This window comes from Notamacropus eugenii, chromosome Y (genome assembly GCF_028372415.1).
Source record: "Notamacropus eugenii isolate mMacEug1 chromosome Y, mMacEug1.pri_v2, whole genome shotgun sequence".
Lineage (NCBI taxonomy): Eukaryota > Metazoa > Chordata > Mammalia > Diprotodontia > Macropodidae > Notamacropus > Notamacropus eugenii.
In genome coordinates this window covers 1,927,278-1,948,666 of record NC_092880.1, presented here as the reverse complement: position 1 = coordinate 1,948,666, position 21,389 = coordinate 1,927,278, and the positions used below count along the sequence as shown (strand labels likewise).

General features: G+C 39.8%; 1 long non-coding RNA gene across 1 annotated transcript; it reads right to left on the bottom strand.

Moving 5' to 3' along the window:
- Positions 1-1,713: 1,713 nt before the first annotated feature.
- LOC140516605 (uncharacterized) lies at positions 1,714-12,680 on the bottom strand. Its single transcript, XR_011971399.1, has 3 exons — positions 12,510-12,680; positions 9,834-9,986; positions 1,714-2,469 (listed from the first exon to the last, which is right to left on the bottom strand). It is a non-coding gene; the product is annotated as an uncharacterized lncRNA (long non-coding RNA).
- Between the last annotated feature and the right edge of the window lie 8,709 nt (positions 12,681-21,389).

Below are 21,389 nucleotides of genomic sequence, written 5' to 3'. Positions count from 1 at the left end.
AAATGATCTATAGAAGGAAACCACTAGCAAACCATTCCACCATCTTTGCCAAGAAAAACCCAAATGGAGTCACGAAGAGCTGGGCATGATTGAAATGACTCAAAACCAACTCCCCATTCTTACTGATGTCATCTCTTGACCTTCAGGCCACTGCCCGACCTTCTCAATGATCTGGGTTCATGATTTCCGTTTTTCTCTCCATTTCATTCTCTTCCATCATCCTAGGGGATGTCAGTGTTCATAATGGCAACCCTTCTAACAATCTGACCACACAATATCTCAGCCTAAAGACCCTTTTTTTATCCAACACATTTCATTGACACTATTACACTCTAGTCTTCACCATCTCTTGAAATTGCAATACCTCCAAGATCCTGAACTTTGAAATTTCTCTCTCTGACACGACCTTTTAATTCTTCTGTCTCTTCTACTCTCCTAAAACCTAATCTGCACTTTTACTTATGGATTCTTCACCATGGATTCTTCACGTAGTCTCCTAATTCCTATACCACACTTTGGCTTTACAAAGCCAAAAACCATTTTATTAGCTTCTACCTTAGAATCACTTGAACTTTCCATGGTCTTCAACCATTCCTGAACAGAAAATTATCAATCCTAAGTGGTTCAAACTTCTGATTTCTCTACTTCAAGGGGTATTGCTGGTAAATGCCACAAAATGAAAATCAACTTTCACCTTCTATACCTTCCTCCTAACTATTTGATAACTCTTCTATCTTGGCCTTCATTGCTCCCCAGCTTTTTCCCCATAGAGATTGTTTTAAACCTTTTCTTTTTCCTCTTCTTTATCCAGCTACACTCCACACTGAGAAGGAGATTATCTGAAGGAAACTCGTATTATTTCTTCTCCTAAGAACCTCTCAGCATAATCTTTCCTGTGGCCACAGAAAGAAAGCTTCCAGTCTGTAATAAAGCAAACCACCTTCCCCTTGTGCCCCTAACCGATTTGCTCGAGAACCAAGACATTCCTCTCCTGCATCTTTCTGTCACACCCTTCTCATGCACCGACAATCATGCTCAAGTCTTCTGAATTCCAAATAAACTTTGCTTTACTATTCTACTCCTACCATTACCCCATGTTTCTTCCCTGTCACTGCCAAAATAAAACTACAACATCTATTTATGTGACTTCCCAGTCTTTATCTCCAGCTCTAACATCTTCAATGTTCTCTGTTTCCCAAGGAATGTCCCACTGGTACCTTAAACTCAGTATGTCCAAAATGGCACTTGTCATCTTTCCCAATATACTTACTCCTCCTTTCGACTCCCTATTGTCTATGGTAACATAGAGGCATTATCGTCATTTTCCTTACTGCTTACATTTTATTAGTTAACAAGCCCATCTCTGTGATATCTCTTGAATCTTTGCCCTACTCTGCATTCCCAATGACATCCCCCTAGTTCAGGCTCTCACTGCCACCAACTTAGACTATTGCAAAAATCTTCTTAGTAGATCTTTCCTCTTTTCCTTTTCTAATCCATCCTTTATCCTACTGCCACACTAATCTTCCATGAGGACCAATGAGTAGAAGTTGTAGAGAAGCAGATTTTGGCTAGATCTAAGACAAGAAAAAAATTACTTCTAGTCTGAAAGTAGAAGAAGCTACCTGGTGAGGTTTTGGAGAAAAAAGACTTAGAGGTCTTCAAGCCAAGGCTAGACAATCACTTGTTGAGTATGTCACAGGGACTGCCTTTCATGTATGGATTGGACCAGAAGGCTGTGGACATCCCTTTCCAACACTAAAATTCTCTGAGTTCCCAATTACTGGAGATCATCCATCAGAGACTGGATGATGAGAACTTTGTAGAGAAATTAAGGAAGGTCTCAAGTATTTGTTAGAATAGATTACCCCTCAGATTCCTTCAGTGCTAAACTTCTTAAACACTAAATATTTGGAATATGGTCTGTCTTTCAAAAAAAAATGCTAACCAACCAATAAAAATAACAGCTGCTCAATATGTGATGTGACTTTTCCCATCTCAGATTTTTCAGAAAAATTGTTCTTTGTTGTACTATGTCAAATTTATCACTATCCCCTCCCTCTAGCCCTAGGCAGCTCTAATTCTTGGGCTTTCCTAAGAGTTTACTTTTAGTTGCCATCACTGCATTTCTCCAAACTGCATCCCTATGAGCAAAACAAGTCTCAACCCTAAGAAGGAAGCAAGTCAGTTACTGGATTCCAGAGATTGTTGTTTTAGAGCCAAGCAATCCCTCCACCCATAGCCTGTCTGATATGAATTTGTATGGGGGAAAGACTTGTCTTTTCAAAGTAAATTTGAACCACATCAATTATATGCTTACATTTATCGTATAGGATCCAGGCAGAAGAAGAAGATAATATTCTCCAAATTTGTTAGTTCTGAAGGGGCATATATGGTTCCTGCCCTTAGCCTCCACTATTACATTTGGTATTGGATTTTTGTTCACATCAAACACTTGACCTTTAATACCTAAAAAGCACACACAAAAAAGGTTTATAGCCTGTGAGAATAAAACTTTTTTTCATTTAAAATATCTTGCCAAACTCTTATTGGAAGCTATTTAGATAATCAGATAACATTTTGTAGAAGAATCCCTCTTCCCCAACAATATTAACTTTGAGTAGGAAACCACAGAAATGTCTTTGACTCAGGACCCTCTAGAGACCCAACTGGTGCCAACACCTGTAGGATGGTTAAAGGCCAGAGGGGAGAATTTTAGGGGAAGGATGAAGCAGTCCAGTGGTTCAAATTATGTTCATGGAGAGTAAACCACAGACCATGAGAATTGAAGATGGAGGTTGCTCAAAGGAGAAGGCAGGAGGTGGGAATGGAGGTCATATCAGGCAGTTCAAAAGCTGTATAGACTGAGCATATATGCTGTAAAGTTGGAGCAGTAGTTACTGAGGAGATGACAGTTTTGCCTCACATCACTTCCTTATCCAAGATGATGAGAGTGGAGGCATGAGAGCCACACCCCCACTTTGCTCTCGAATCCCACTGTCAGACTGCACACCAGGAGGATAGCATTTTGAAGCACGCAGCTCCTTCCTTGATCTGATTCGTGACTTTTCTTTTATATCTGTTTTCAGTTTCCTTCATGACTGAATACTATCGGCATTGGCATTGAACAGGATTTTGATTGGCTGTTTGATCAGTTGTTGACGTTCTTTCCATTTCTTATTTAAGTTACAGTAGTTTTGTTGGTGTTTTAGGTCAGTTGGGTGGCATAGTGAAGAGTGTGCCCAGCCTGGAGTCAGGAAGACTCATCTTTGCCTGCTTAAATCTGGTTTCAGACACATTAGAGTCCTGATTTTTCTGCATCACCTTCAGCATTTGATGTTTTCTTTGTCTGTGATGTTAGCCAATCTGAGAAGTGTGAGGAGTATCTTAGTGTTGTTTTAATTTGCATTTCTCTGATCAATAGCATTGGAGAGCATTTTTTTCCATGTGACCACTGATAGCTTTGATTTCTTCTTTTGAAAACTGCGCAGGCAGTTTTCTTAAGAGTTTAACTGGAGAACAGTTGCCCATCTGTGGTTGTAGAGGGAGTTTCCTCACCAGGAGTAATCAACGAATTCACAATTTGGACCAAAAGACTACTTCATAAATGTATTTTAAAAAATTTCTTCAACTCAAATACTTTTTGATTAATACCATCTCAGGATCTTAGATCTAGGATGGGAAGATTCCAACCTCTCTAATTTAAATTTTTAAAAAAGTCAATTTTATCTTCAGTTCCAAATAGCCTACTCATATCCACTGAGAAAGGAAGAAAAACAAAGCCCATTACTAATAGGTAGAGCTATGCAGTATCAGTCTCCACATTAGGGAGGGAAAGAGAAAGAAAAGATGTTTCATTTTACTCTCCGCCCATCACTTCTATCTGAAAGTAGATTGCATGTTTCTTAATAAGTCCTTTGGGACTGTGGTTTATCATGTTGTTGATCAGAGTTCCCAAGTTTTTCAGGGCTGATTATTTTTACAATATTGTTGTTATTTTATAACAATAATATATATACACACACATTTATATATATATGTATATATGTGTGTATATATACACACACACACACGTACACACACATATATTCTGGTTCTGCTCACTTCACTTAGTGTCAGTTCATCTAAGTCTTTCCAGGCTTTTCTGAAACCATCTCCCTTCTTTTCTTACAACACAGTAGTATTTCATCACGTTAATAATATGCCATAACTTGTTCAGTCATTCCCCATTTGATGAACATCCCCTCGGTTTCCAATTCTTTGCTACCACAAAAAGTTGCTGTAAATGTTTTGTGTACATATCAGTCCTTTCCTTCTTGCTATATGCATGGGAAAATATGGAAGGTAAAGTAAGTTGAGGTATGAGATAGCAGTTATCATCACCATCATAAATAGCTTTTATACAACACTTTAAGGTTTGCAAAAGTGCCTAATAAATATCTCCTTTTGTCTTCACAACAATTCTCAAAAGTAGGTGCTCTTACTTTACAGATAAGGAAACTGAGGCAGATACGTTAAGTAACTTTACCAGGATTAGAGAGCTGGAAAGGATCTAAGATCAGTTTTGAACTTGAGTCTCCCTGACTCCAAATACTAAGCTTTAGCCATTGACTCCACAGCTTGCCATTTCTGACCTGGCTTCATTCATGAACACCCTGGATACTATGGCTATACCATCTGCTTATCTTCTTCTAGCCAAGCAACAAATGACAAGGTGGGCAGACATCAGAAGTGCGAGAGACAAGTAGTCTTGCCTTAGGTCAGTGTGGCTCAGGTCTTTAATGTTGATATAGATACTATGTGGCCTTTTTCTCTTTTGTTCTCTTACAACAAAGCAGTCAGGGGTGGACAAAGTTCTTTTGCTAGACTGTATCCATTGGTGAACAAAACATCCCCCAGGTTTTTATTGTCCAGCCTTTTAGATTGCTGGGTGGTCCTGGACCACAACTTGAAACGTCAGGGTTTTTTCTTTATGGGAAATCAGGGCACAGTATGTTTTCCATTTAAGATTTCTAAGAAATGACTGAAGACTGCCAAATAGCTCCAGAAATTATCTGAAGTTCCTCAAGCTCTAAATTCATGACCTTTTACCCTAAAATCCTCTTCTGGGCCCAGAGAAGAGATTTCCCAATAGGTGAAAGGATTTCCCATTCTAATCTAAGCCTCAGAGCCCCCAGGAAGCAAAGACTTTATAAAGTGAGGGGAATGGGTTGGATAAATTCTAAGGTTCCACCATGTTCTAAAGCCTACGATACTGGAATCTACAAAGAAGGCTTAGCTTCTAGAATTTGGCTCTAATACTTGTCTAAGGCTAACTCTCTGTGACACTGGCCAAACTGTTCTCTTCTTTCTAGGTCTTTAGCTTCTTTCTATGAAAAATGCAGCTGTTAGAAGAAATTATGTGTAAGCTCCCCTCTAAGCTCAGTCCTTGAAAATGCAATAGGAGATCCGATGTCGCCTGAGAGTGGCACAATAATAGAGTGGTATTCTCCCGTATTGGAGACCTCTGGTCATTTTGAAGCAGTTTCACGTGTTATCTCATTTCCCCCTCATGTGAACTCTATGGATTAGATAGAATAGGACTTACTGCCCCCATTTTTCAGAAGAGGAGCAGACACAGAACTTGCCTAAGGTCATGCAGCTAGTTAGTAATAATGATCTCTCACATTCATATAATGCTTTAGGTTTGCAGAATCATTCTCACGATTTATCTCATCCTCACCATAACTCTGTAAGATGCTATTATTATCCAGATAAAGAAACTGCAGATGAATGAGGTTAAGGGGCTTTCCTAATAAATGTCTAAGGTGGGATCTGAACTTAGGTCTTCATGATTCCAGCACTCTACCCACTGTACCATCTAGCTAACTACCTTTAACTGTAGTCAGTGATGGAACCTATGTTTCCTGCTGCCAACATCCAGTGCTCAAAACACTACAACAAGGTTTTTATACGTAGGGTCTAGTCTGAAGTAATAGCAGTCTCAACCACTTCAGATACATCATGTCAAATGATGAAATTGGGTCATTGATGGCAAAGTCACCAGACACTTCAATGTCGAGGTCAGAGCTGAAGAGCACTAGAACAGATGCCCATTGTCAGGAAGTTCAGGAATCAAGATTTCCCATGGACTTCAAGTCACAAGGGCAGAAAAGACATTCCATGGAAGACCCTGAAATCGAAGCCTCACGAGGAAACCTTGAAAGCGGTTGCAGTTGCAATGGGAAATATCAGTCTGAAACCACAAGAGGGCAGAACTGTTTCACCAATCCATCCAGTCATTTAATTTAATTAATTAATTTTGTTTTCTGCAATAAAATTGCAGCTGGAAACCTCCCCCGGCAAGAATCCAGGAGAAATCATGTTCCTTCGCCTCCAACCCTGACCGTGGGGCACCATGAAAGAATTACAGTTAGCGTGCAAAGACCCCAATTCAGGATTCTTAAAGGATAAAACTCAAACCACATGTTTTTTTTCAAAGCAGATTTGTTTCTAAGCTGGAAGAAAAGGATGAGACCTGAGTGAAAAGCGCTCCCTTGTTCTCACTGAAAGACAAAAGAGAAGAAAATGCTGTAGTGACTGTATCTTTCTGAAATTACCTTCAGTCTTTGGTTGACTTGACTCAAGGGGACTGTAGATCTTTTCTTTCCTAAACTAGTGTAACCTTTTCTTTTTAATAATTAAGTTATTTGTTTTCAGTTTTCTGCAATCACTTCCATAAGTCTTATATTTTCTCCCCCTCCCTGAAACGGCATGCAATCTTATGTGGGTTCTACATATACATCCTTATTAAGCACATTTTCACATTAGTCATGTTGCATAGAAGAGCTAAAATGAATGGAAGAAATCATGAGAGAAAACAAACCAAACCAAAACAACACAAAGCAGAAATGTTCTGCTTCATTCTGTGTTCTGATTCCATAGTTCTTGCTCTGGATGTGGGTGGCATTTTGTCTCAGCAGTCCTTTGGGAATGTTTGTATTGCTGTGAGGGGCTGGGTCTACCAGAAATAGTCCTCACACACTGTGGCTGATACTGTGTACAATGTAATCCTGGTTCTTCTCATTTCACTCAGCATCAGTTCATAGAAGTCCTTCCAGGCCTCTCTGAAGTCCTCCTGTCCATCATTTCCTAAGCCAGTGTTTTCTCATTCATTAAAGTCCTGGAATGGTCAGCATGGGGTATACAGTCTGCTGGTCTTCTAACCAAGCAAGAAATGACTCCACGGGCTGAATTTTGTGCCAATCACATTCTGTGTGGATAAACTACACCTCCCTTCTACATTCTACGAGTAGGATCAGTTATTTGATATGCAATGCATAAGCCCTTCTCTTTGCTTCCCTTCTCCCCTCCAGAATGCCTTTCTTTGGTTGTTTATGGTATGCCAGAGAGAGAGACTCTGTGACTGAGACCCAGGTTCCTTTACCCCTATAGTCCCTGAAGGGAGCCAATATGGACACACCTCCTGAATCAGAGCAAATGAGAATTAGCTACAGAAGAGAACTCAAACATCATGGGAAAAGCACAGACCTGAGAGTCAGGAGGCCCCAGGCCTGTCATTGAATAATAGCTAGCATTTAGAATTGGCAAGAACACTTTATAAATATTGCATCATTTTACCCTTATTACAATCCTGGGAGGGATTATTATCCCAGTTTTACAGATGAGGAGACTGAGGCCCAGAGAAATAAAGCGACTTGTCCAAGGACTCAAATGGAAGTAAGTGGAAGAGCTGGGATTGAAACCCATATCTTTTGATTCCTCCATCCTCTACTGCTTGGCGAAAGCTATGGATCAGAGAAAAGACAAATGATTTAGGGCATAGGCCTAGAGAGATCATTTGCCTTTTCTATAACCCACCCCCTTACAGAGGTGGACTCAGGATGCAGAATGAAGACGTACTGTTTTGAACATGTCCAACATGGTAAATTTGTTTTGCTGGCCTAATTCTGTTTGTAACAGGGGTTACAGGGCACGGATGAAAAAAATTTGAGAGAAAGGTATTAGATGAGGAAAGCTAGAGGCTGAAGAGGAGGGGATTTTCAGGCTGAAGTGATTCAGGATGAATGTGAAGGGTGGATGAAATTTTAGGGTCATGATAAATTGAGGGAAGACAGATCATATATTTCATAATGAAACCTTTTTTAGTGATATTTATATCCTCTTGAATATACTTATATTTTATGACTCAACTTAGAAAACAAGCTTAGGGGGTCAATCTGCCTAAGACTTGGGTCATTTTTTTCTTTCATATCTATTTCTTATTTACTTTTAGTGAATTTTTTCTAAACTTCTATGTCCTTTCCCCCTACACCCCCTTCTGAACATATCCTAGAAAATATACTCTTGTGGTACAATTCCTATGGCAGACAGAAAGTAAAGGAGGAAGGGAAATGGATGCCCAAAGTAGACATACAGTTACGACCGAAATGACAGAAGAAGGAAGCGGGTAATTAAGAACTTGAGCATATACAACGTGTACAAATCCAGGAAGCCTAACAGACCCAGGGGATTAAGGTTTGGGGGCTCAGCACTGGTAACCAGAGATCAATCAAGGTTTAGAATTTAGCAAAGGAGAAAGACATGGGATGATGGGCAAAAACCCTAGAACCTAAGTGAAGATGGAAATGATACCTTCTCTAAAACAAACCAAAAAAAGGATGATGTAAAATGATAGCTTTTTGTTGAGGATTAGGGCAAGAACTTGGCAAAAACCAAAACCAAAAGCCCAAACGCTTTCTTTCCTCCCTGCACTTTACTTGACGTTATAGCAGAAAAACATTTGCCAATTTCTGATCTTTCTTCTGGACGTTCTAAATAGAAGCAGATGATACCAACATTTAACAAAGTCAAAGAGCTTTACAAAGCCCACATGAGTGAAGACTGAGTGACAGCTGGGGTGCTGAACTGTACATGATCCCAGTTAATATATTGCTCTTTTGTTCATTGTATTTGACCAGCAGCTGTGGGAAATACTGGCAAAGGACTTTCCGGAAGCAGGCCAGGTAGAGCCCCATGATACTAGCTTGGATGCATTTGGCAGGATTTCTAGGGGGGAGGGGGGGATGCTGGAGTCACTGTTGGTCCCTTCCTACCTTGGAAAAGAAACGGACAAAAGGTCATCAAGCAGGTGTCCAGTTACCCCTCTGGAATGTATTGGTCCTCAAAGACCTCATTTTGCCACTTACCACTTATAACCTCAAGGAAGTCATTTGAACTCTTAGCATCAGCTTTCCCAGATGTGAAATGGGGCCAAGAAGAGTTGTACTGGGAAACTAAAGTGAAATATGGAAATTTATGAAGTTCAAATTATGAAGTCACATATGCAGGTGGGCTTTTGTTAATTTTTTTCTATAATGGGTAATAAGTAACCTAGGATAGGTCACCATTGACTTATACGGTGGGATGTGAGATGTGAATTCATGGAGGACAAGGACAATGTCACCTTTTATCTTTGCAGCCCCAGTGCCTCCTAGAGCGTCTTATATGCCAGATTCTTGTAATAAATATTTGTTGAATGAGCGTCATCCCTTTCACTAACACAGGGTGTTCTTGTCTTGAGGCCAGTTTCCAAGTGACTTGATATTTGAACTTGGGGCCCACTGGAAATCAACACTTTTTGTCCTGTCTTTTACCCCAACTGGCTGACATAGCACCTTCCCAAATATGGAAGGATTCCTCTCTAGCAGAGAAAATTCTTCACTTCTAGTTATGCCTCCTAGGAAAAACCATAATGTAGCCAGGAAATTGGTAAGTTCGCATTCTTATCCCACAGGTTTTGCTAGAAGTCATACTTGGCGTTAGCAAAGAATTCATTTGAAAATCTTACGGACCTAGATGAACCTGTTTCATGAAGCTGATTAGTGAGTCTCGCTTCTTATTCCAAAAGTCTGGGAGATTTTCTTCTGGTGGATATTTGCAGCATGACACCTCCAACGTAATTTCAAAACACTGGGCCCAGATGTAGTTGTAATCTTGCATCCCACCTAAACAAAAGCACCAGACAAACAGAAATGGGTGAATTAGGCAGCTGCAGATGCTTGTGTTACAGGAAAAGAAGAGGCATATCGCTCACAGTGATAAGAGCCTGCATTTGATGGCAGAGAATGTGGGTTAAATTCTGTTTTTTTCTGCTGAAGACCGAGGAGATCCCTGGCAAGTCCCTTGACCTCTCTAAAATGAGAGGGCTGCATTAGACTGTCTCAGAAGTGCTTACCAATTAGTATTGTTTTCTTTTGTTTTCAAAGATGACCAGCGACCTCACAAATGATGTCTTGACTTGCCCTTCAATTGTATTTAAGAGAGGCAGAGTTGCATAAAGCCTCATTCTGTCTTCCTGAGTCATCAAAGTCCAGTCACAAGACAAAAGTCAAGATGACTGGTGATGATCTGGGGTGCAGTGGATGACCATGGCATCTTTGATGTCTGACCAAGCTCTAAGCACTCCACAGAGCCTGCCTCACCTCCTTCATGACTGCTGGAACAAATTGTTCTCATCTGCCCATTCCGATGGAGGAAGTCTTCACATGTTTGGTTTAGACATCCCCCTAATTCACTGATGAGGCCTGTTGGTTACCCTTATGGTTTAACTTGGGTAGTGACCACCTGCACATGCTCCAGCTTCTTGGAGCCACAGGTGAGAGTTGGGTGACAGGTGGATACCAAAGGTGGATGAGTAGCCCTGACAAGGGCTCAGCAAGCCCTCACACCAGAAGCACTAGCCTTCCCTGAACACCCCATTCACTCCATCAATTAGTGTACAGACACAAGACCTGACAAAGCAATTATCTAGGGGCAACTGGAAATGCTCCACTATGGCTCTTATACCAGGCTGCTGAAACATGTCCAAGATTGTCCCCATGTTACAAAATTTCCATTACAAAAGGATTCCTCCCTTAACAAAATGACTCATTGCTGGATCCTCTTAAGATAGAGCTTCCTCAAGTGCACATCTCTTTAAGGCCAAAAAAAAAAAAAAAAAGAGAGGGCACACCTGCACTTTTGTAATGAAGGCTCAACTTCCTGGGCCATTTCTGGGTCAATCATCACCAGAGTAACCTTCTGATAGAAAAGCAAGGCACAAATTTTGCTGTTACTGATGCAGACTGAACTGGGGGTCCCCTCTACTCCAGATGTTGAGGGTGTTCACTCTGACACTCTTTTGCCTCTCATTCCAGCACGTATTTTTAAGACGATTATAAATTTAAAGTACAATGTTTTATCTGATTTTAACTTAGAATCCTAGAAGAGTTGAAAAGTATGCACACATCAGGTATCTTCTATGGTTCAGGGGTTATTATCCTCTAAGGGTTATGTGGGTAGATGCCAGAAGGTCCATGAATTTGGATGGGGAAAAAAATTCTAACCTCATTTCAATAGAACTGGTTTCCTTTGTAATCCAATGTATTAAAAACATGCTTTTGTAGGCTTCATCAGATTGCCAAAGGGGTTCATGATGCAAAAAGATTTAAGAACCTCCCCTGGACTAGTCTATATTCCATCTGTAGAATGAATGACTTCTAACGATCTCCCTGACAAGGTTTGTGCTGGAATGGTTCTAGCTCTGATTTATAGACAGTTCTGTTTATGTTGACTGAGATCTGCCTTCCTGTAATTTCCACCGAGTACTTCTGTGGCCAAGCAGGACAAATGTAATCCCTCCTTCTCACATGCTAGCCCTTCAGACATTTGAATATAGCACACTTCCTGCCAAACTCCCCATTCATCAGCACTGAAGACACACAAGTCTATCGAGACTCACACATGGGAATGAGTCCCAGAATTACTGTTGTGTGTCACTATGTTTCCAACTAATCCCACGCAATACGGGTTTGTTCTCGTACGCAAGAGACAGACAGTAAAGCTTGCCTTTGAGCCAGAGAATATTTCTCTTCTAAGTGTAAGGAGAAAACTTTGTATCAACAGTGGGGAGGAAGGTGACAGAAGCCTGGAAACAGAGGGAGCAAAGGAGGTGAAACCCATAGAAAGATGTGCTTAAGACACCTATTTATTTGGCTGCATTATCAATCCTACTGTCTGCTTGTTTTACATTCTTTCATGTGGCTGGCCCAGAGCCATCCTGCTGTAAAAAGTACCAACTTGTGTGTCTGCTCTCCGTCCTTCCCACAGCTGAACAACTGAATGGGGAGGGAGCTAGGAAAAGGGACTAGTGAGTATTCTGGCCCATCAGCACCTGGAATTCAAAAGAAGCAGTATCTAGGCTGCTATTTGTACAATCACGCCTCTAGGGGAGGGGACTCTTCCCATAGGGGCCTGACCCACTGTGGCCATGGAATGTTGCATTTTCTCATTTCTGCCTGGGTTCTTGATGACAGGAAACATTATTATCTATGTCAAACACAAACTCATCTACACTCTGTTAGCAAGGGATTGCCAGTAGTCTGCAAGGACTGGGGGGTCTTTGGATAACTGCTTATAGAGAGAAGAACATATAGCCTTTGGATTAAAGAGACAAGAAAAGAACCCAGCAGAACCAGAGAAAAACTAACCTTTGAGTGGGTACCACAAGTATCCATTTGTTATACCATCGGGGAAATTTATACTCTTTTCACAAAAGTTTCCTCTTTTCATTTCAGGATTCTTTGAAGAGTAGGTATACGCAAGATACTCGAACACATCATTGTCTGGGGTTAGGCTGAAGCCCCGTTTTGTCCCAGTCTCTGTAAATGGAAGACAGACAGATACATAGCAGTAAATGCCAACTTAAGCTGAGGAAAGCTATAGCACAGCTCTGACAAATCCCCGAGGGGGCAATGTGATCATCCCACGCACAGTGAAGTGAATGGGTGTGCTATCTTCAGACAAGGCAACAAAAAACAAGATAAACCTATGACCAAACCAGGAACAGGGCTGGGTTCACTAAGCATCTTGCTGTCCTGTTTATTCACTGTGAATAAGCTCTGGGAGCAGCTAAGCGTTTCCCAGGCAGGGGAAGGAAAAGCTAAATGAAATTTCCAAAGCATGGAGAATACTCTCTGCCTCCATCTCACTCCAGGGAACTCACTGGCTCTCTGTGGAGTCAGAAAATTTTGAGCAAGTGGGAAAATGAAGTGAATATTTGGCCTTTTATTATGTTGGGTTTGAACTGCTTTGTCACCCAATCAAGGCCAGAGTTTGACAAAAGCTTTGAATTCAGGGCCCGATCCAAAGCCAGAAGAGTTTTTCTGCTTTGAAGGGGAAAAAAAGTGATTTTGTTTTTAGATTTTGTTTTTTTTTTTTTTAAAACAACATGTTGTCTAGGACTAGTAGTTTCGAACTTAGATTTCCTGTTTCAAGTTTTACGGTATTACAATGACCTGAATCTTTGTTTCTCCTTGACAAAAACTAGTCACCTGGAAGGCTGTATAACATTTCTTCAAGAGGCTACTAGTAGCCCTGCTGGGTCTTTGAGACCCACTGTTTAGGGCATTAGGGTGACAGGGAAATGTATAGAAGGGTCTTCAAGGTTTCTCTGGAACAATCCAAGGACAGCTGGGGATATATGTATGGAGTAAGGTATACTAGGTGGGTGGGAATCCCTTTCCTCTTTTCTCTCCTGCTCTTTGGCAGCAGAGTCTAAGTGGGAGGGGGTATTATGGTGGCTGCCAGAGGAGCTGCCCCCTCGTAGCTGGTGGAGCTGCGCATGTGTGGCCAGAGGAGCTGCGCCCTCGTAGCTGGTGGAGCTGCGCATGTGTAGCCAGAGGAGCTGCCCCCTCGTAGCTGGTGGAGCTGCGCATGTGTAGCCAGAGGAGCTGCCCCCTTGTAGCTGGTGGAGCTGCGCATGTGTGGCCAGAGGAGCTGCGCCCTCGTAGCTGGTGGAGCTGCGCATGTGTAGCCACAGGAGCTGCGCATGTGTAGCCAGAGGAGCTGCACCCTCGTAGCTGGTGGAGCTGCGCATGTGTAGCCAGAGGAGCTGAGCCCTCGTAGCTGGTGGAGCTGCGCATGTGTAGCCAGAGGAGCTGCCCCCTCGTAGCTGGTGGAGCTGCGCATGTGTAGCCAGAGGAGCTGCCCCTTCGTAGCTGGTGGAGCTGCGCATGTGTAGCCAGAAGAGCTTGCGCCCTCCCCCACCCCTACCCTCGCCGCCCTCTGTGACCGAGTAGGGCGCATTCGCATGCGCCGGGGTCCCTCCGCAGCCCTGACCCTGACCGCACATGCGCGCAGGGTCCGGGAGATAAGGGGGGGGGGGGGCGGGAAGAGAGAGTGAAAGAGATAGAGAGAGAGAGAGAGAGAGAGAGAGAGAGAGAGAGAGAGAGAGAGAGAGAGAGAGAGAGAGAGGGAGGGAGGGAGGGAGCGGGGCGAGACCGAGAGCGCGACCCAGGTCCGTGCAGTCCGCGATCGATCGACAGATCCTCCTGTCCTCCAGCCGCGGCGGTACGCTCTCACGGAGTGCTGGTCGACCCGCCCCGCGGCGAGCAAGCAGCGCCACGCCGGCCGCACGGCCGGCCCCCTCGCGCTCGGTTCGGGGGGAGGGGAGAGGAAGAAAGAAAGAACCGTGACGATGCTTTTGTCCACTTCCATCCAAATCTTCCCACACACCTTTTCCCTATAAAAAGGGTTCGTCTCCTCTACCAAAGCAGATTCTTACAATATCACCCACTTTAACCAGCGTTTTAATAAAACTTGTCTCTGACTGAAGGAAGGCTTGAGTTGAATACCTTTCAGGTGGGACTCATGTCTTTTGCCCTTGGATTTCAGGGTTCCCAGCGTTCCTAGACTGCGACAGTCTTATGTTTCCTGGGGTCCCAGTCATTGTTTTTAAGTCAGGTCTCATTAAAAATATATATACACATATATATATATGTGTGTAAAATTAATTCTACACTTTATTTTCAAAATTGTCCTGTTTGTGCTTCTTCTGAACTTGCTTCCGTTCTCGTGTGAATCAAAAGAAGTTTTCAAGGCCATCTTCATGTGGGCATCACTATTGTTAACCCAGCACCTCTCCCCAACTAACCCAGAAAAGAAAGGGGAGAAAAATTCCTTGTAACAAACAGATAGAATCAAGCACAATAAATCCTCGCAGTGGGTATGTCTCTATGCCTTGTATCCATCACCTCTGTCAGGTGACAGGTGACGTTGGGTGATATCATTGGTCTTTGTTTGGATCACAGTTGCTAAGTTTTCAAAGTTGTTTTTCTTTACAATGTGACACTTGTCTAAATTATTCTCCCGGTTCTGTTTGCTTCACTTTCTACTCTCTAAATCCTCTGAAGTCATCTTCTTGGTGTCTGATGGTGCAATCACATTACATTACGTTTGTATACCAAAATTTGTTTTGCCATTTTCCGATTGTTTAGATCTGATCTAAGACATCCCCTTCTAGTCTGGTTTTTCATTTTCTTTTTTTCTTTACTTTCAATACTTCTTTAAGAACAATAAATGGTTTTGTTTATAGCTATCCTCTCCCCAGAATTACCCTTCCTCTTAAAAGTGCCCTCATCCTCAATTGTTTCCATGTTGAATTTAATGTATTTCCTACAACAAATTGTGGATACTCAGTTTTCCTCTGTCTTTTGGATACAAGTGAGTTTCATGTGATTCCCACTCCCCCACTCTTTCCTTTATATACTTTTTTTTTTGCAACCTTTAGACAGCTCTTTAACAAATGAGTTTATAAACTAGCAGAATCTGAATTACAAGAGAAGTCGTTTTTCTATGCTGGTGTTACCGAGTTTCATAACGTAAGCATGCAATTAATTTTACATTAATAGCACTAGGAAATATATGTCTCTTTTTATCTATACACATATGTACATACGTGCGCGCACACATATACACAGCTTTCCCAGTTTAGTTTGACAACTGTTATTGTTATTGTCATCAGGGGGCAGCTAGGATAGAGCACCAGGGCCTGGACTCAGGAAGCTCTGAGTTCCAATCTGGTCTTGGACACTTACTAGCTGTGTGACCCTGGGCATTTGCCTCAGTTTCCTCATTCGTAAGATGAGAAGGAAATGGCAAATCACTCCACTACCTTTGCCAAGAAGTTTCCAAATGGAATCAGGAAGAGTTGGACTCAGCTGAAAAATGCCTGAACAACAAAGAGGGTAGTAAAAACTAAAACCGAAGGGAGCGTGGAAAATCACAACAGCCAACATTTGCATAGTACTTGGTATATGGGCAAGACCAGATGTTAGTACTCTACAAACAAGAGCTTCTTACCACATGCTTGTGTACTCGTCTCTCGCCCTTCCCCTTCTTCCTTTCTTTGCTAACCCATTTCTCTTTTTACCTTCCCTTCTCTTTCTTTGTGTTAAGCCCTCAGAACGTTACCAATCCACACCCTAGATCTCTGTGTTTATTATTCAACTTTCTCAATACCCTTTGAAGTAATTAAGGGTTTTGGGCAATGCTCCTTTTTCTCCTCTTAGGATATTAGCATTATATCACGATGCCTGGCTTACTGGGTGCTTAATAAATGTTTGTTGATTGATTGGTTGCTTCTTTCCAATTACTCACATAAATTTAACATCATTTTGCTCTTAGGTGGAACTACTGAGAAAACACAACTCTGAAAGCTGATTCTCTGAGACATGCTTAAAATGAGAATTTAAATCGGTGAAATCCTTTCATAGCTGGATAATGAATCAGATTTGTTCTTGCAGTTAAAAACCTTAAACTGCAGTTTATTAACAATGTTTAATATGGAAACGTATTATGGGAAGATTTGTTGTTGGATTTTTAGGTTACATTAAATTTGAAATTTTTCAATCTAATATTTTAGAAGGAACTGATATCTTCGTTATCAATATAGCTATCCGTAACCAAGAAAAACTATAGGGAACTGATTTAGGAATGCATGTTAAAATGTTGAAAATAAAAAATAAAACAATTTATCTAAACAAAAAATGTTAAGTTCTAGCATATTGCAACATTCTGGTTTCCCCTTTAAAAATGTCAGCTTATATCTGCCTCCAGAGAAGGAAATGATGAAGTCTGAATACAGATTGAAGCATACTTTTAAAACTATTTATCTTGCTATTATCTGTGTTTTCTTTTGCAACATGGTTAACATGGAAATATATTTTGCATAACTGCACATGTGTAATCTATAGCAAAGTGCTTGCCTTCTCAAGGAGGGGGGCAGGGATGGAGGGATGGAACTTGGAACTCAAAAATTATTTAAAAAATGAATATTAAAAATTGTTTTTATGTATAATTGAAAAAAAATAAAGATATTCTTTTTTAAAAAGTCAGCTTATCTTCCTGCACTCAGGAAAGTCTACAACTTATAATTGTGTTAGTTCTTTCTTTTATAGTACTAATAATGATGGGAGAACCTGGAGCTACTAAAACGTTTGAACCAAAATGTTGGAAAACATATAATGGTTAGACAACCAAGACTCCTGAGGCAATTCATGTCCCAATTCTTTCATTTCCTCCTCCTATTTCTAGTTTACTCCCCCCCTCCTACTTTTCTTTCTCTTTTTCTTCCATTTCTCTCTTTCCATTCCCTTTCTGTGATTCTTTAGGTTTTCTTCAATGACTACACCTAGATCCACTTTTTTTGTTACTGAAAATTCTGAACTTAACAAATATTAAATAAAATGAGTATTTTCATATATAAAGCAAATAGGAAAAGATTGTATGTGAAGTTACAAGTTTCTACTATGTGCTTTTCCTTTCAAGGATATTTTAATCTCTGCATTGTTACTTTTAAAGCTGTTGTGCCTGAGTTTCCTTCCGACCTTCCTTCTATCCTCTTCTGTGTATTAAAAAAAGGTGATTTAGTGATCTTTTCTTTTTTTCCTTTGGTGACCCTATTGCCAGCCTCTCTATCCCCTTCAATTCTCTATATCACCTGCCTCACTAGAAAAAAAAAAAAAAGAAACAAATCTCCACATTGGTCAAGTCCAAAAATATATGACTTATTATGTAAACTGAGTCCATAACCTCTGTCTGGTGGTAGAGGCTTCATCATCATTCAGATGTCTTCTTAAAATAGCAATAAATCAAGCCCTAATTTTTAGCACCAATTTCAGAGGTGTAGATTTTCACAGGGAAAAATTAACAATCAGCACTAAAGGGCCAAGCATACCCCTGCAGTTATTATAGAATTCATTTTCCTAATTCTGCTTATTTCATGCCCCATCAATTCATACAAATCTTCTCAGGTTTCTGTGAAATTGTCATTTCATCATTTTTTATAGGACAATCACATTCCATCATATTGCTATACCACAACTTGTTTAGCAATGAACTAATTGATGGCCACCCCTTAGTTTTTAGTTCTTTGGCATATAAATATTGTTGTATATATGGATCCTTTTCCTCTTTCTTTCATCTCTTTAAAATGTGGACCTAGTAGTGCTATTAATGGTTCTAAGAGTATACAGTTTAATGACTTTTTGAGTAGTTCCAAATTGCTTTCCAGAATAAATAGCACAAGAGTTCATTCAACAGTGCATCAGTATACCTGTCCTCCCATAGCCCCTCTAACAAGCGTCATTTTTTTTTATTTTTTGCTTTCTTTACCAATATGATTGACATGATATGGAATGTCAAAGTAATTTTAATTTGCATTTTTCCTACTTTTAGTTGTTTGGGTAATAGATTTCCTCCTTTTCAAACTACCTGTTTTTAGCCTTTGACCATTCAATTATTGGGGAATGGCTCTTGTTCTCATATTTGAATCAGTTTCTCATATGTCTAAAATATCAGACCTTTTTCAGAGAAACTTGGCATAAGGATCCCCCCTAATTATTTGTTTTCTCTTTTTTCTTTTTAATACAAGTTTTTATTGATATTTTCTGTTTGTTACATCACCATAATAGCCCATGTATCCCTCCTCCTCTACCTTCCTAAGAGCCATTCCATATAATAGATGGTATTTTTTTAGAGACAAAAAAAGTCAAAACAATGTTTCCTTTCTAATTTTAACTACATATTTTTTATGCAAAAACTTTTAAAATTTTATATAAGAAAATACTTCCATTTTTACTCAGTTAATACTTTTCTATCTTTTGTTTGGTTATCAATTTTTATCCTATCCATAGTTGTGTAAGGATGGGGATCCATTGATTACCCCGACTCCCACTTAAATGCAATTACCTTTGTTAGGAAAATCTTAGAACTAAGTTTGGAAATTATTTGTAAACTTCTTGAATCAATCAATCAAAGGCTTTTTAAAATTAGGTATAACTGGTTCTGTTGGGTGAGGTCACATTTGAAGTAATTTGTATAAACAAGAATCTATCCCATAATTGAGGAGAAAGTTTAAGGAGGTGACTATGGAGAGGAAAGAACAGGGACATCAGTAGTTCGACTGGAAAGAATTGGCAGCACAGGGACAACTAGCAAAAGGAGAAAGAGAAAGTAGGATTAAGATGTGACAGAAGAGGGAGAGAATGAGGAGAGCCATGCCAATATGATGAAAACAACAATATTACTTCAACTCATTTTCTTCTTTAGTATTATACCAACCAAACTATCAGAGGATGCCTTTATGAAGCTAGAAAAAAATAATAACAAAATTCATTTGGAGGCACAGAAGGTCAAGAATTCCCCAGGAAATAATAAAAAAAAAATGGGAAGGTAGTCTAGTAGCACTAGATCTCAAACTACATTACAAAACAATGGTCACTGAAACCATTTGGTACTTGTTAAAAAAAAAAATAGAGAGCTTGATTAACCTAGCAGGTTAAGTACACAACATACAGAAGAAAATGAACATAGAAGCATAATGTTCCATAATCTCAAAGACCTCAACTATTAGGATAAACACACTGTTCAAAGAAACCAAGAAAACTGAAAAGCAATATGGCAGAAATTTGGCATAGGTCAACATTTCACACCATATATAAGGTAAACTTCAAAGGGGCATATGACCCAAACATTGAAAGTCACATCCCAAACAGATTTGAGGAGCAAGGAAGGACATATCTAATTCTCTTTTAATCTCTCAGGCTAGGTTTAAGAAGAAGCATGATCCAAAAATCTGCTCTTGTTCTCATCCCACACTTTGTTCTCATAGTTAAAATTTCTAGATGTGAGATGGGACAAAAGACATAAATTGGAAGCTTTAAAGAAAAGAATAACAGTGACACCTCATTTATCCAGAGTCATCAGAGAAAAAGGTGTTCCACTTAAATGGAATAAACCTATGACATTCATGGAAAAGTGAAGTTATTCATATTTCTTACCAAAAATTTGAGACACTTGTCACAGGTTTATAGAATTTTTACCTGAAAAGTCCCTCAGAGATTATCTAGTCCACTTCCTTAGTCCCTAAAAACAAACAAACCCTCAACTAGAGATTTCAGCTTTCTGGTTGTTTGGATTAAGGAAATATAAAAACTGGCTACATTTTAATTTGGAGATTGTTGGTTAAAATATTTTTACTTAAGAGACTTCAAGGATGTGAAGGATTTTAATAGGTAAAAAAAGAAGGAAGAAGAAGAGACCATAAGAGGTCACATAGTACAAGTCTCTCTTCGACATTTGAGAAAACTGAGGCACAGAAAGGGGAAATGATTTGTCCAAGAATATGTAGGTGACAGAGGTGGAAATTATATCTATTGGAGAAAGTGAAGAATCTAGACTGACAAAAACAGAGGACAGATGCTAGCAAGAAATAGATGACTAATAAAACCTTCAAAATGTATTTTCTCTCTTCTTTGGTCCTTTCTATATCAGGCTTTAAAAAACAGCTATGTTGCTTGCCTTTGTTTAATTCTTGAAAATATTAAATAAAATGTTTTTTAAAGTTGTCTCTCTTCACACACTTTCTGGCTTAAAATCTTTATGAACTCATAGGTGTGACAATGCTGAGTTAATTCTGCCAAAATACTGGCTATTTAGCTAATTCATATTTAACCACACATGTTCTATTGACAATCACAATACTTCACTAATACAAATAACTGAAATAATACCATTTTCTTCCATTGCATTTTTACTGCATATGATTGAAACGAAATCTATACTTTCACTGACTTAATTTCAAAAATTTTTTGCTATTTTTAATAAACAATATTATTGTTCTAATTAACAAGTGTTTATTTTCTTTCTCTTTCACTCATCTCACCAGCACTGAACAATTAAAAAAAAAGAAAGAAAAAAAAGAAAACCCTCCTAACAAATCTTCAAAGTCAAGCAAAACAAATTTCCACAATGGTCAAATCCAAAATGTCTTCATCATTCTTTATCTAACGTCCATTATCACCCTTCTGGCAAGAGGTGGTTAGTAAACACACTTCACCTTTCTTTCTCTGGTCTTTCGTCATTGCATTGATCAGAGTTCTCACGTCACAAAGCTTTTTTTCTCTGTAATGTTGTCAATTGTATTAATTGTTTTGGTTCTCCTCACTTCATTCTGCATCATAGTTTCCTCTGAAACTATTCCATCATTTTTTATGACACAATAGTATTTCATTTATTTATATACTATG